Source organism: Malaclemys terrapin, chromosome 3 (genome assembly GCF_027887155.1).
Source record: "Malaclemys terrapin pileata isolate rMalTer1 chromosome 3, rMalTer1.hap1, whole genome shotgun sequence".
NCBI classification, from domain to species: Eukaryota; Metazoa; Chordata; order Testudines; family Emydidae; genus Malaclemys; species Malaclemys terrapin.
In genome coordinates, this window is record NC_071507.1 from 100,073,400 (window position 1) to 100,088,590 (window position 15,191).

Below are 15,191 nucleotides of genomic sequence, written 5' to 3' on the forward strand. Positions count from 1 at the left end.
GAGCCATAGGGGATTGTGCGGGTTTTAGGTGGGGGCATTGTGATTCTCAACCTGCGGCCCAGTTAACGCTTTGTGGGCCACATATGAGGCCCAGAATGATAAAGAGGCTGAGAACCACTGCTCTAATCCAATGGTTAGGGCACCCACCTGGGAGGCAGAAGACTCTGGGTCTGGTCCTCCTGCTCAAATCACATTTTTCTTTATTTATTCACAGTAGAACAGCTTCAACATGAGAGATTGTGGGAGGTGCCCTGCCCTAGTAAAAATATCTCATAGGTAAGGGCACTCTCCTGAGAGGTGGGAGACCCTTTACGAGAAGGCAGACCCTGCCTGGAGCATCCTCCTGTGATATGCTGCAACACAGCAGGTGCACCTATCTCAGTTTCCCCTCTCAGGTAACCCAAAGGAGACTCTGTTTAAACAATACCCCTCCTGAAGAGCAGTTCATTACCAAATATAGTGCAAATAGTCTTTAACAAAAGTTCCAAAGTATAGTTCATAACATTCCCAGTGTATATAGTCCTTAAAACTGTACTCTTTGTGGTGGGAACCACCCCAGCCTCTCTGCTGGGAGATCACTGTCTCCCTGGTGTGGTGTCTTCTGCCATGCTTAGGCTCCCTATCCAGCCTCTTCCAACCCTCTGCCAGGTCATCCACCCCAACCCTTCTGGCTAGAGTGCAATCCCACTTTTCCCAGTGAGGACTTTCTGTTGGGAGTGTCCTTGTCAGGGGAGCATCCCTCAGTCCCCCTGGTCCTCTCATTGGTCCTCTGGGGTCCAGCTCTCCAGGCTTGGAGATGTCAGCAGGTAAGTTCCTCTGCTGCTGTCCCTGCCTTCAGCTGCCTCTGGCCCTTGCTCAAGCTCTCAGTCAGCAGGCATCTGCCTCTACTGCTCTTTCTGCCTTCAGACTCTGCCTTGTTGAAATTCATTTTATTGTCTATAGCCCAGTTCTCCAGTTTATCAAGATCCCTTTGAATTTTAGCTCTGTCCTCCAAAGTGTTTGCAGCCCTGCCTAGCTTTGTGTCCTTTCCAAATTTGATTAGTGTGCTCTCTATTCCTATATACAGGTCATTAATAAAGATGTTATATAACACCAGACCCAGAATAGATACGTGTGGGACCCTGCTTGAGTCCTCTTTCCAATCTGACATCATTCCATTAATAGTTACTCTTTGTTTGCTGTTGGTTAACTAATTATGTATCCATTTAATGGTAGTTCCACCAAGCCTGCATTTCTCCAGCTTACTTATGATAATGTCATGTGGGACTGTGTCAAAAGCCTTGTTAAAGTCCAATATATTATGTCCACCGCATTCCCCCTATCCACCAAACCAAACTTTGTTGCCTTTTATTGTAAAGCTATTCAGTGTGCTAATCCCTTGCTCCCTTTTTTCTCTTCCTTCCAATAATTTCTTCATTATCATTTCTAACAGAGCCTTAGCACCTCATGCTTTTAGGATGCCAGCCTGAATCAGTGTCAGATTATATCTTGGAAAAAATGTGTTGCAAGGTGTGTATGTCTCCGGTATTAGCTGCAACTGATAACTTCCTTTGAGATGTACTGTTACTCAAATTAGCAAAGGTTCTAACAACTCTTAATCTTAATCAGTATCTTTTTTTGTTTATATCTTTCAATATGGCTGATCATGAGAACATTGAGCTTTTCTGGATTCATTCTGAATCTCCAGTTGTTACATTGTTGAGTATCTGGTCTATGTTTAGTTAATTTGTTCTATAATAGGAATTAGACATGGGGAAAATTTACTAGGTTGGACTGCATATAAATTCAATATGGTTTTCTAGTTTTTTAATAAAAAGGAAATTATAGCCATGAACTAGAAAAATTAATTATATAACTTGGAAGGGAAACATTATTCTGATATTTCAGAAGTTTCCCAAAGGGAATTCTTAAGGGGGAATATGTTCTTTCTCTTGGTGTCAAACTTGGCATTTGGTCTAATCATTCTTTAATTGGAACACATGGTAATGTAACAACTTAATAGAAAGAAATGAAAAGAAAAATCCATTACAACAGTGCCTGTGACTTTTCTAGATTTTTAATAAAGGGCAGAATGATAGGTCACTTGACAATGATGTTAGCTAACAATAAGTGAGGGGAATCACTGAATTTTCCCCTTCCTCGGGGTTATATCTGCCTCTGTGTGGGTAGAGAGACTTTGTGAATTAGGAGACAATGTAGAACTACATTGTGTGTGGCTAGTAATCCATCAATTTAACTGTATGTGTGAGAGCTGTGCTTTTTAGTTCTGACTTGATTAACTGAATCCTATTAACGATTAAATTAGTTTGCGACATAAACGGTAAGAAGAAAATATTCTATAAATACATTAGAAGCAAGAGGAAGATCAAAGACAGATTACTCAATGTGGGGTGGGGGTGGGAGGGGGAAACAATCACAGAAAATGTGGAAATGGTGGAAGTGCTAAATGACAATGAAAAGATTAGTGAACCTACCCTGTGCAAAACATAGTGAATGCCAGTGAAAATGAGCTAGGGTCAGATATCTGAGCCATTAGTAATTATCTTTGAAAAGTCATGGAAGATGGGAGAGATTCCAGAGGACTAGAAAATGGCATTATATTTGCCCATCTATAAAATGTGAAATAAGGACAACTTGGGAATTTCGGACCAGTCCCCTTAACTTCAGTACCTTGAAAGATAATGGAGCAAATAATTAAGCAATCAATTTGCAAACACCTAGAAGATAATAAGGTGATAAGTCATAGCATGGAATTGTCAGGAACAAATTATGTCAAACCAACCTAATAGCTTTCTTTGTCAGGGTAACAAGCCTTGTGGATAAGGGGAAGTGGTAGATGTGGTATATCTTGACTTTAGTAAGGCTTTTGATACTGTCTCACATGACTGTCTCATAAACAAACTAGGGAAATACAACCTAGATGGAGTTACTATAAGGTGGGTGCATAACTGGTTGGAAAACCGTTCCCAGAGAGTAGTTATCAGAGGTTCACAGTCAAGTGGAAGGGCATATCAAGTGGGGTCCCACAAGGATCAGTTCTGGGTCCAGTTCTGTTCAATAACTTCATCAATCATTTAGATAATGGCATAGAGAGTACAATTTTAAAGTTTGCAGATGATACCACACTGGGAGGGGTTGCATGTGCTTTGGAGGATAGGATTAAAATTCAAAATGATCTGGACAAGCTGGAGAATTGGTCTGAAATAAATAGGATGAAATTCAATAAGGTCAAATGCAAAGTACTCCACTTAGGAAGGAATAATCAGCCGCACACATACAAAATGGGAAATAACTGCTTAGGTAGGAGTACTACAGAAAGGGATCTGCATGTCATAGTGGATCACAAGCTAAATAGGAGTGATCCATGTAACACTGTTGCAAAAAAAGCAATCCTCATTCTTGGGATGTATTAGCAGGAGTGTTGTAAGCAAGACAAAAGTAATTCTTCTGCTCTAGTCTGCGCTGATTAGGCCTCAACTGGAGTATTCTGTCCAGTTCTGGGCACCACATTTCAAGAAAGATGTGGACAAACTGGAGAAAGTCCAGAGAAGAGCAGCAAAAATGATTAAAGGTCTAGAAGATATGACCCACGAGGGAAGATTGAAAAAATTGGGTTTGTTTAGTCTAGAGAAGAGAAGATTGAGAGGGGACATAACAGTTGTCAAGTATATAAAAGGTTGGAAAGAGGGAGAAAAATTGTTCTTGTTTACCTCTGAGGATAGGACAAGAAGCAATGGGCTTAAGTTGTAGCAAGAGTGGTTTAGGTTGGAAATTAGGAAAAACCTTCCTGTCAAGGTAGTTGAGCACTAGAATAAATTGTCTAGGGAGGTTGTGAAATTGCCATCATTAGAGCTTTTTAAGAGCAGGTTAGACAAACACCTGACAGGGATGGTCTAGATAATACTTAGTCCTGCCATGAGTGCAGATGACCTCTTGAGGTCCCTTCCAGTCCTACGATTCTGTTTTTCAATGAATGTCCTCTCTAAAGAACAACTAAGGCTTTTAAAAATATATTGTTCTCAGGCTGGGGACAGAAGGGGATGTGAGAGTGGTACTTTATTTTTGTTTTAAATGTTTCAGTATTTCTCTTTTCAGAAAGTTGAAACTTGTGTGTGGTAAACTGTTTGTGAAGGGGAGGCAGGATAGGTTAGTAAAGCAAAGGACTGGGAATGGGGGAGACCTATTCATGGCTTTGGCACAGAGTTCTTGTATGTTTTGGGGTAAGGCACTTAGACCCATGCACTTTTCTAATACTTAGGTACTTCATATGGTGGTTGTGAAGTTAAACTAATATTTGTAAAATGCATTGAGGGTCTGGAATGGAGGGAGCTTTGTAAATGCAAAGTATTTTATTTACAAGTATTATCTTCGCATTAATGTGATGCTTCTCTTCATGACATCATATTCTTCTTGGGTACTGAATTAAGTATGATGGAGAGTGTTGACTGTGTAAAGTTTATACTGCAGTGAGGGAAGGTGAATATGGAATGCTATTTATTTCTTTGGGAGATTGTTTACTCTAAGGAGAAAATGCTGAGAGATATTGAACACCTATAACTTATCTCCCAGTTGATTTTAATGGCACTTAGAAGATACTTGGCACCTTTTAGTATTTGGCCCCGAGATTAGATGAAATTGACCTTATTCTTATTATTTTCATTGCTTCTCATAGCAATTTCTGGAGCAACAAAACTGTGTGTTAATTTCACTCCACAGATGCTAGGCAAAGCTATGATCATCAGCAGAGGCCTTGGAAGTATCTGTCTGCAGACTTGGGAGAAAAGCTTTCATCAGTTAATTTTTTTTAATATAAATGTAAATCTGTCAAAACTGATTAGATTAGATCTCTCTACTCAACCCAGAAAGCTTCCTACTAGCTCATAAATGGGCAGTGTGGACTTTTTAAACCATGGCGATAGAATGGCAACTGTCAAAAGATTTTTGATATATGGAGAAAACCATTATTCTAGGGGAGGTATGGGCTATATCTTCACTGGACAAAAGCATACATATGTAAGATAAAAATTACTTGTCTGCTATTTTTTTTTCTTTTTGGATTAGTGATGGGAAGAAGAGTAACTCTGAATCTACCAACCCCTTTCTCTCTTCCCCCCTCCCCCCAAATAGAATCCAGCATATATTATATGGGTAATTGCATGGATGGGAAAGGTGGAAGATTGCAAAATTTAAAATTCTTCTTCAAGTGCTTGCTCATATCGATTCCAATTAGGTGTGCGCGCGCCGCGTGCACGATCGTCGGAGAATTTTCTACCCTAGCAACACCGGCGGGTCGGCTGTGGAGCCCCCTAGAGTGGCGCCTTCATGGCGCTGGATATATACCCCAGCCGACCCGGCGCCCCCTCAGTTCCTTCTTACCGCCCCTGACGGTCGTTGGAACTGTGGAGCACGGCATAGCTGTTCTCCACTCTCCCTAGCTTATTCCGTTTATAGATAGTTATAGTTATAGTTCTAGTTGTATATAGTTAGATAGTTGTTTAAATTACTTTATTAACAGTTGTTGTATAGTTAAAGGGGATTAAGGGGGTTGTTCTCCCCCTTTTTCCCCCGGCGCGTAGCCGGGCTCATGCCCAAGGCTCCCGGCTTTAAGCAGTGCGCGTCCTGCGCTAAGCCTATGCCCACAAGTGACCCGCACGACTCGTGTCTGAAGTGCCTGGGAGAGTCCCATCAAACAGATAAGTGTAAGATCTGTAAGGCCTTCAGACCGAGAACCAAAAAGGAGCGGGACTTTCGGCTTCGGCAACTCCTTATTGAGGCGGCACTTAGCCCGGACGCTCCATCGGCGCGTCAAGCCCCAGCGCCAAGCGCCTCGGTGCGCAGTGCCCCGGCGGCACCGACTACCCCGGCACCGCGAGTGGCGTCGGACAAGCCTCCACGGCACCGGACCCCTTCGGCACCGCACCCACCGCAAGTGCCTCGGTGCCGATCGTTATCACTGGGACATAAGAAATCCCGTAAGGCGCAGGAGACTGCCGTCCTGAAGACGCCGGCCCCCCCGGTGCCGGGGGTAGAGCCGCGTCCACCGGCGGAGCACCAAAAACAGGTGCCTCCGGCACCGTCGACTCCGGCTCCGAGGCCGTTGAGTCCGGTGCAGACAGGATCACCACCACGACCAGCGGTGGTACCATGCCTCCCGTCGACCCCAGAGACCTTTGCGACGGCGAGAGACTTGATTGCTCTCACGGAGCCGGCACCGCCTCAACCACCGGCACCGTTAGCACCGTTGGGCCCTCGTCCGGTGCAATCCAGGGGGAAACCTGCCTTGATTCGCCCTCCATCGCAAGGGCTGGAACCACGGCACCGTTCCAGGTCCCGAAGCAGGTCCCCACGCCGCTCGCAGTCCCGGCGCCGAATATCACCTCGGCACCGGTCGTACTCGCGGCTAAGATCATCGTCGCGGCACCGTTCTACGTCCCGGCACCGTTATGATCGTCGGTACCGTTCGACATCGAGACGTAGTTCCCGGCACCGTTACGAGCGACGCTCGACGTCGAGGGGCCGCTCTCGGCACCGGGCTTACTCGAGATCGCCATCCAGGTCCAGGTCCGACTCTCGGCACCGACGCGGTCATCGGCACCGATCCCGATCTCGGCACCGCTCACCGGCACCGCATAGAGACAGAACGTCTCCAGACCGGCACCGTGCGGCACCGTATCTCCCAGAGCTCATCTCGGCGCAGTCGGCACCGCCATGGCCTTCGAGATCGGTGTCTCGCTCCTCCGATGGGGCATCGAGATCGGCATACCCCCCTCAGGGGCAGGCTGAGGAACCGGACATGGGCCACTGGCAGGAGATAGCAGAGGACCCTGCTCACGGTCCTTCTCACTGGTCATTGTGGACCCCGTGGGCGTACCACCAGTCTCAAGGGGCTCCACCACCTTCAGCCTCTCGCTCGGGGCACTCTGAGAGAAGGGCCCCAGAGTCCACCATTTCTCGCCCTCCTCCAGGGGGCATGGAGGCTTCCGTGCCCACACCACCTGCCGTCCTGGACCCAGGGGCAGGTGATGCTCCGCTCCAGGAACCAGTGGACCAGGACCCGCCCTTGGATTCCTTACCACCTGAGGCATCTTCCTCATCCTCCCCAGATGAGGCAGTGGCGGGCACGTCAAGCACAGGTCCACCCCCGATAGATCTTCGTGCGCACCAGGACCTATTACGTAGGGTGGCGCGTAATATGGACCTACAAGCGGAGGAGATAGTGGAGGTGCAGGACCCCATTGTAAACATCCTCTCGGCGGATGCTCCATCCAGAGTGGCGTTACCCCTGATCCGTACGATCCAGGCTAACGCCAATACCATATGGCAAACTCCTGCCTCTATTCCACCCACTGCCAGAGGGGTGGAAAGAAAATACTTTGTCCCCTCAAAGGATTATGAGTACTTGTATACTCATCCCCAGCCGTGTTCACTGGTGGTGTCATCGGTGAATGCAAGGGAGCGCCACGGTCAACAGGCTGCAGCGCCTAAATCGAAGGAAGCTAAGCGCCTCGATTTGTTTGGCCGTAAAGTTTACTCAGCCGGAGGGTTACAACTCAGAGCGGCTAACCAGCAGGCGCTCCTGAGCCGCTATAGCTTTAATTCCTGGAACTCTATGGGGAAGTTCAAGGAATTGGTTCCCCAAGACTCCAGGGAAGAGTTCGGGGCCTTGGTTGAGGAGGGTAAGAAGGTGGCTGGGACCTCCTTACAGGCCTCCTTGGACATAGCAGACTCGGCTGCGAGAACCCTGGCTTCAGGTATCGCTATGCGGAGGATCTCCTGGCTCCAGGTTTCGGGTTTGCCTCCGGAACTGCAGCAAACCCTGCAGGATTTGCCCTTTGAGGGACATGGATTGTTCTCCGATAAGACGGACTCTCGTCTGCAGAGCCTCAAGGACTCCAGAACAATCATGCGCTCCCTGGGGATGCATGTTGCGGGTCCCCAGCGCAGACCATTTAGGCCCCAGCCTCAGCGTTTCTACCCCCCCCCCCACCTCGTCAGAGACAGGACTCTGCCAGAAGGCGGGGGCGAGGTGGTAGAAGAAGGTGGACCGGCCCTCAACCCGGTCAAAACCAGGGGCCACCAAGGCCACCTTCAGGCCCCAGGCAGAACTTTTGAAGGTGCGGTCGAGGACGGCGCACCAGTCATCCCCCAGGATCTAGCCCCCTCCTTTCGGGATCGCCTCTCCCATTTCCACCGTGCTTGGTCCCTTATAACCTCGGACCGTTGGGTCCTTCGCACGGTGGAGAGGGGATACGCTATCCAGTTTTCTTCATCCCCACCCTCATATCCATTCCAAACCCGCCCCCCTTCCCCACTGTCGGAGTAGCCGGCAAGAAGGAACTGAGGGGGCGCCGGGTCGGCTGGGGTATATATCCAGCGCCATGAAGGCGCCACTCTAGGGGGCTCCACAGCCGACCCGCCGGTGTTGCTAGGGTAGAAAATTCTCCGACGATCGTGCACGCAGCGCGCGCACACCTAATTGGAATGGATATGAGCAACACATCTCGAAGAACAACAGTTACAACGGTGAGTAACCGTCTTTTTTGTAATAAATAGGATAAGACGACTTATAATATAGCCTCCCAAAACATGTGACATAGCTGGCATTAGAGGCACAATAAAGACAAAACAGAGCAGAATATAGCTGTAGATTTGCAGGCCAGAAGGGATCATTGTGATCCTCTAGTCTAACCTCCTGTGTAACACTGACCATAGAACTTCCCTAAAATAATTCCTAGACCATTTCTTTTAGAAAAACATCCAATCCTGATTTAAAAATGGTCAGTGGCGGAGAATCTACTATGACCCTTGGTAAATAGTTCCAATGGTTACCAATTTATGCCTTATTTCCAATCTGAATTTGTCTAGTTTCAACTTGCAGCCATTGGATCATGTTATATTTTTCTCTGCTAGACTGAAGAGCCCATTATTAAATATTTGTTCCCCATGTAGGAACTTACTGACTATAATCAAGTCACCCCCTAACCTTCTCTTTAGATAAATAGTTTGAGATCCTTCAGTCTAAAGGATTAGAAACATGCATTATAGAGCTAATCATTCTTGTGGCTCTTCTCTGAACCCTCTCCAACTTATCAACATCTTTCTTGAATTGTGTGCACCAAAGTTGGACACACTATTCCAGCAGCAGTTGCACCAGTGCCAAATAGAGGGGTAAAATAACTCCTCTGCTTCTGCTCAAGATTCCTGCTTATGCATCCCAGGATCACATTAGCTCTTTTGGCCACAGTGTCACATTGGGAGCTCATGTTCAGCTGATTATCCACCATAATCCCCAAATCTTCCTCAGAGTCACTGCTTCCCAGGAGAGAGTCCCCCATCATGTTAGTATGGCCTACCTTCTTTGTTTCTAGATGTATACATTTAGCCATATTAAAATGCATATTTTTTGTCTATGCACAGCTTTGACCAAGCAATCGAAATTTCTCTGTATTAGTGACCTGTCCTCTTCAATATTATCACTTTCCCAATTTTGTTTGTGATCTGCTAACTTTCAGTGATTGTTTTCTTCCACGTCATTAATTAGAATGTTAAATAACATAGGGCCAAGAACTGATCCCTGCATGATGCCACTAGAAACGCAGCCATTTGATGATGATTCCTCATTTACAATTACATTCTGAGACCGATCGGTTAGCCAGCTTTCAATCCATTGAATGTGTGCCATGTTAATTTTATATCGTTCCTAGTTTCTTAATTGAAATGTCTGGCAGCACCAACTCAAATGCCTTACAGAAGTCTAAGTATATTACATCAACTCTGTTGCCTTTATCAACCAAACCTGCAATCTCATTTTAAAAAAGGTAGTTTGATAAAATCCATTTTCCATAAACCCATATTGATTGGAATTAAATTGTTACTCTCCTTTCATTCTTTATTAATTAAATCCTGTATCAGCCGCTCCATTATCTTGCCTTGGATCAATGTCAAACTGACAGACCTATTATTACCTGGCTCATCCCATTTATACTTTTAAAATACCAGCACAAAATTAGCTTTCTTCCAGTCTTCTGGAACTTCCCTAGTGTTCCAAGATTTATCAACATTAATGGTCTTCAGCCAACTCTTTTAAAACTCTTGGGATCAAGTTACTAGACCTGCTGATTTAAAAATGTCTAACTTCAGTAGCTGTTTTTTTAACATCTTCCTGAGATACCTGGAATGGAAAGAAAGTTATCATATGATATGATGATAGTGTCTGTTTTTCCCCAAACACAGAACGGAAATAGTTATTGAACATTTCTGCCATTTTACAGTATTGTTGATAATTCTATCATTTCTATCAATGGACCAATACCATTGTTAGGATTCTAATATACTTATTGTCTTTAACTTTGCTGACCATAGATTTCTCCTTGTGTCCCTTTGCTTCCCTTAAAAATTTTCTACGCTTCCTAGCTTCTGATTTATATTCATGACTATAAACTTCACCTTTCTTCCATTGATTACACTGCTCTACAGCCAAAATGCTTCTGAAAGAAATGTAGTCAAACTTTACTAATTCTGTGTCACTGAGAATGAAAACGATGCTTAAAATTGTTGATTGGCTCTAGTTTTCAAGGTATTGGGTCAGTATATATGACCCTTGACTTGGGAATGGCGGAGGATAAGTGAGTTATAAAGGGAAGGGATCTCAATTTAAACCAGAAATGACTAAAATGCATCTTTGACTGGATCTATGAATAAATCTATGACTGGGTTTGGACAGTACTTGCTTTTTAGGCAAAACAAGGAATGATGCAATCTGAAGCTGGTATTGCGTCATACATGATATGAATTGCATCATGTTATTCCTAGAAGTCATGAATGATGCAATCATAACGAAGCTTACATCACTCTGCTGAACAAATTGCCCTATATCAGCTCTAGAAATCATACAGTGTCGTGCTGTTTTGTCATTTGTTATTTGTCAGTGTTTGATTTTGCAAAGGGACACATTTCTGTTTAGCCAAAGTGAGCAGAGATGCCTCGTACTTGTGTGAACAGTGCAGATAACTTCTGCTATGTTTGTGGTGAAGTGACTTTTGCATCCCAAAAGCGCAGTATAAGCACTATGGTTAAGAAAGCCTATCACCTTTATTTTGGCTGCAAAATTGGAGATCAGGACAAGAGGTGGGCCCCACATGTATGCTGCAACACTTGTGCAACAAATCTTCGCCAGTGGTTGAACAGGAAAAGGAAATCTATGCCTTTTGCAGTGCCAATGATTTGGAGAGAGCCAACAGATCATACCAGCAATTGTTACTTCTGCATGGTGCCTCCAGTTGGGAAAGGTGAGTCAAAGAAGAAAAAGTGGACTGTGCATTATCCAAACATTCCATCAGCTATACGCCCAGTACCCCACGGAGAAGGACTGCCGGTACCTGATGCACCAGAATCATTCTCACTTGAGTTAGACGAGGAAGAGGATGAAATTTCTGGTCCTGAACCATCAATGTCACAGGACCCACACTTTCTCCCATCCTCCTCCTCTGAACCACACCTCATAACACAAGGTGAACTGAATGACCTTGTCAGGGATTTGGAACTACCCAAGAGTAAGGCAGAGCTGTTGGGCTCCAGACTACAGCAGTGGAATCTCCTGGCAGGTGATGTTAGGGTTTCCATGTTCCATGACCATCAAAAGGATCTTGTCCCATTCTTCTTCATGGAAGGTGATCTTGTAGCCTGCGACAACATTGATGGTGTGATGGCAGCCCTCAACATCGTTCACGATCCAGATGAGTGGAGACTGTTCACTGATTCATCGAAGACGAGTCTTAAAGCTGTTTTACTGCATAATGGCAATGTTTTGCCATCAATTCCAGTTGGTCATGCAGTCCATATGAAGGAAACCTATGACAACATGAAACAACTTTTGAGGTGCATAAACTATGACCAACGTCAGTGGCAGCTTTGTGGCGATTTGAAGGTTGTTGCTCTCTTGCTTGGTCTGCAGACTGGATACACAAAGTACTGCTGTTTTCTCTGCGAATGGGATAGTCGTGCAAGAGATTCCCACTACATCAAGAAAGATTGGCCACTCCGACAGTCATTGGAGCCTGGGAGGAAAAGTGTTCACCACTTGTTGAATCAAGGAAGATTTTGTTACCACCTTTACACATCAAGCTGGGTCTGATGAAGAACTTTGTCAAGGCCATTGACAAAACACAAGCAGCTTTCAAGTACCTCCGTGGAAAATTTCCAAGGTTAAATGAAGCTAAGATAAAGGAAGGTGTGTTTGTTGGTCCTCAGATTCGTGAACTTCTTCAAGATGATGCATTTGACCATGCACTGTGTGGCAAGGAAAAGACGGCATGGAAAGCCTTCCAGTTAGTGGCAATAAATTTTCTTGGAAACAGCAAGGCAGACAACTACAGGTTGTTGGTGGAAAACCTCCTCAAGGCATACAAAAACCTGGGTTGCAACATGTCACTAAAGATACATTTTTTGCACTCTCATCTAGATTTTTTTTCCACCAAACTGCAAAGCAGTGAGCGATGAGCATGGCGAGCGATTTCACCAGGACATTGCAACAATGGAGAAACGCTATCAGGGTAAATGGAGCCCATCAGTGCTTGCAGACTATTGCTGGACAGTGACAAGAGATGCTCCATTTAATGAATACAAGAGACAAGCCAAGAAGCGCCGAGTAGACACTGAATAGGACTAAACTATGTACATAATAGTTTTTTGCCTTTTGTTTCATAATAAATTGTATTTATATAACCCTTTTGCTGATTTTTAAAGTGTTACATAATCAAGAAATATTATCATGTAAAGCAACCATAAACACATGAAAAGACTTAGGTTTACCATTTATGATTAAAACTCTATCTACACAATATACATAGACATAAAATGTAAAAACTTAAATATCTTAGAAACAGTAGCCAATCAGTTGTTTTAATTGTCATATTTGAATTCAGCACATCAAAATACATAATAAATAGCGCATTTTATCTTTGAAGCAGACGACTTCTCAAAAATTGTAGACCAGCGTTATATATTCTTTTTTATAGCTGCCATCAGTTCCCCTCTAAACCAGATCAGTTTTAACCAACACAACCTTCTTCCTCAATTGTGGGATTGTGATTTTTTGGGCATCTAGTAAAGTGTTCTTTAAAAAATCCCAATTATCTTACACATTTTTCTGATTCAATTCTTCCTCTCAGCTATTATGGTTCATAATTGTTTTCAGCTTTGTGAATTTGGACCTCTTAAAGCACCAAGTGTGTATATATCAATGGTCTGGACTTTATTCTGTTTGCACATTATAAATGTTATCAAGTCATGATCACTTGTATCCAAGTTACCATTAACTTCTAGTTCTGTGATCAGTTGCTCTTTATCTGTCAAGATGAGGTATATAAAATGATATATATATCATTTCCCCCAGGTTGGAGCAGTATTTTTTTTTTTTTGAGTTAGGAAATTGTCATGTGTATTATTTAGAAATTCCAAGGATGTTTTAGTACTGGCAGCATGAGGCTTCCCAGCACCTGTCACTCAAATTGAAGTCCCCATGATCAGAGTTTTTTTTCCTACACGACATAGATAGTTATATATTGAGCCAGTCATCCTTTTCCCTAGTGTGATTTGGGGGCTTGTAGCAGACATTGACTAATATCCCATCTTGTGCTTTATCTGTTGGAAGAAAATTATCTTCAGTACTAAGTTATCAGTGACTCAGAAACAAGCAATATCATTTATGACAGAGTGTCACTCCTCCTCCCCTTTGCTCACTCAATCCTTCCTAATTAGGTTATAACCCTTGATTTTAACATTCCAATCATGGGAATCATCCCATCAAGTTTCAGTAATACCAACTAGATCCAATTTTTGCTCTTAAATGAACAATTCTAATTCCTCGTTTGTTACATGGGCTCCTAGCATTGATATATAGGCAACTAAAGAATTTCTTCTCTTCATGACCTTTGGTTCCTTGGTTAATAATATGCGTTATGAATGATGAGGGATGATATATCTGCAGAAAGAACTAGTAATGGTACTCTTGCTGATTTTACAGAAGTGCTTTAGAGAACCAGATGATGGCAAAATGATTCTTTGTTTATTATATGCCTTCTGGACAAATAGGACAGGTATATCAGGAAGCATTTTTTCCCCCAGAAAGGAGAGCCTGTAAATCTTGGAACATTTATCATGGTGAATTTTGATTATTTAGCTTGTTTATATGGCTCAGAAACAGCTGAAATATTGACACCATTAATTAGGCTAGTTCTTGGTAATAAACTGGAAATAACAAGTTAATTAGGGGTTAGGGAGTATCTCCAATGTAGTGATGCAAATTATCTTTACATTTTGAAGATTTCCAAAGGACATGCTTACAGAAGTGTTGGGTTCTAGTGTGTCATCATGGGAGTATATTTCATAACTTTAAAAAATGAAGATTTGAAACAAATTTTGTATGCTCACTGAAATTCATATTGCATGCATATGTGAGATTCATGAACTTGTATACTCTGTTAATTGTCAGATATTCAAGAGTGCTTGATTGCTAGCATTTTTGTTTTAGGAAAAGTGCATTTCACTTAGCAAGGCAAAAAATTTAGAAATTAGTACAAGCAAATTTAAAAGACAATAACTATCTAGAAAAACATGGCTTATTAGAAGATTTATATCTCTTAAACAAGTTTATTTTTATTCTGTACCATTCTGGCCCTAATTCTGAAGCAAGAATCTCTGAATTTTGTGGTGCATCTATATCAATTTTTTTTCACAGGCTGACATTTCAATGGCAGCATGAAATATCTAGAAAAATATTTATTAAAAACAATTGAAACAAAAGAATTCTCTCCCCCCCTCCACCCCCATAACTCAATTATGAGTTAGAAACTAAGGACTAATCCTTAGTTGATGATATTCATCAATCTAGTTCAGTTGAAATAATAAAGCCATGCTGATTCCCACCAGCTGAACATGTGGTCCTAAATGTTGCATACATTTCCTTGGGGTTCACTTCAGAATATTTTTTGATACTTTTCCAGTTTTGTGCTTCAGAAAACAGGGTCTTTTGCTATGCAGTTTTTCCATTTATTGAGGTTTTTTTAGGTTTGCCATTAGAACAACGTATGTAATCACATGTAATCTGCTCTTCTCTCTTCCCTTCCCCTTGCACATGAAATTGAGGCAGAGGATCCATCTCATTTTCCCCCCTCCCTCATGGGACACCAGGG

The 15,191-nt window shown here is 43.3% G+C and overlaps 1 protein-coding gene across 3 annotated transcripts in view; it reads left to right on the top strand.

Moving 5' to 3' along the window:
• The window catches only part of SHPRH (SNF2 histone linker PHD RING helicase), a 142,941-nt gene that overhangs the window by 14,799 nt on the left and 112,951 nt on the right, over positions 1 to 15,191 (top strand). The gene's annotated exons all lie outside the window — the stretch shown is intronic.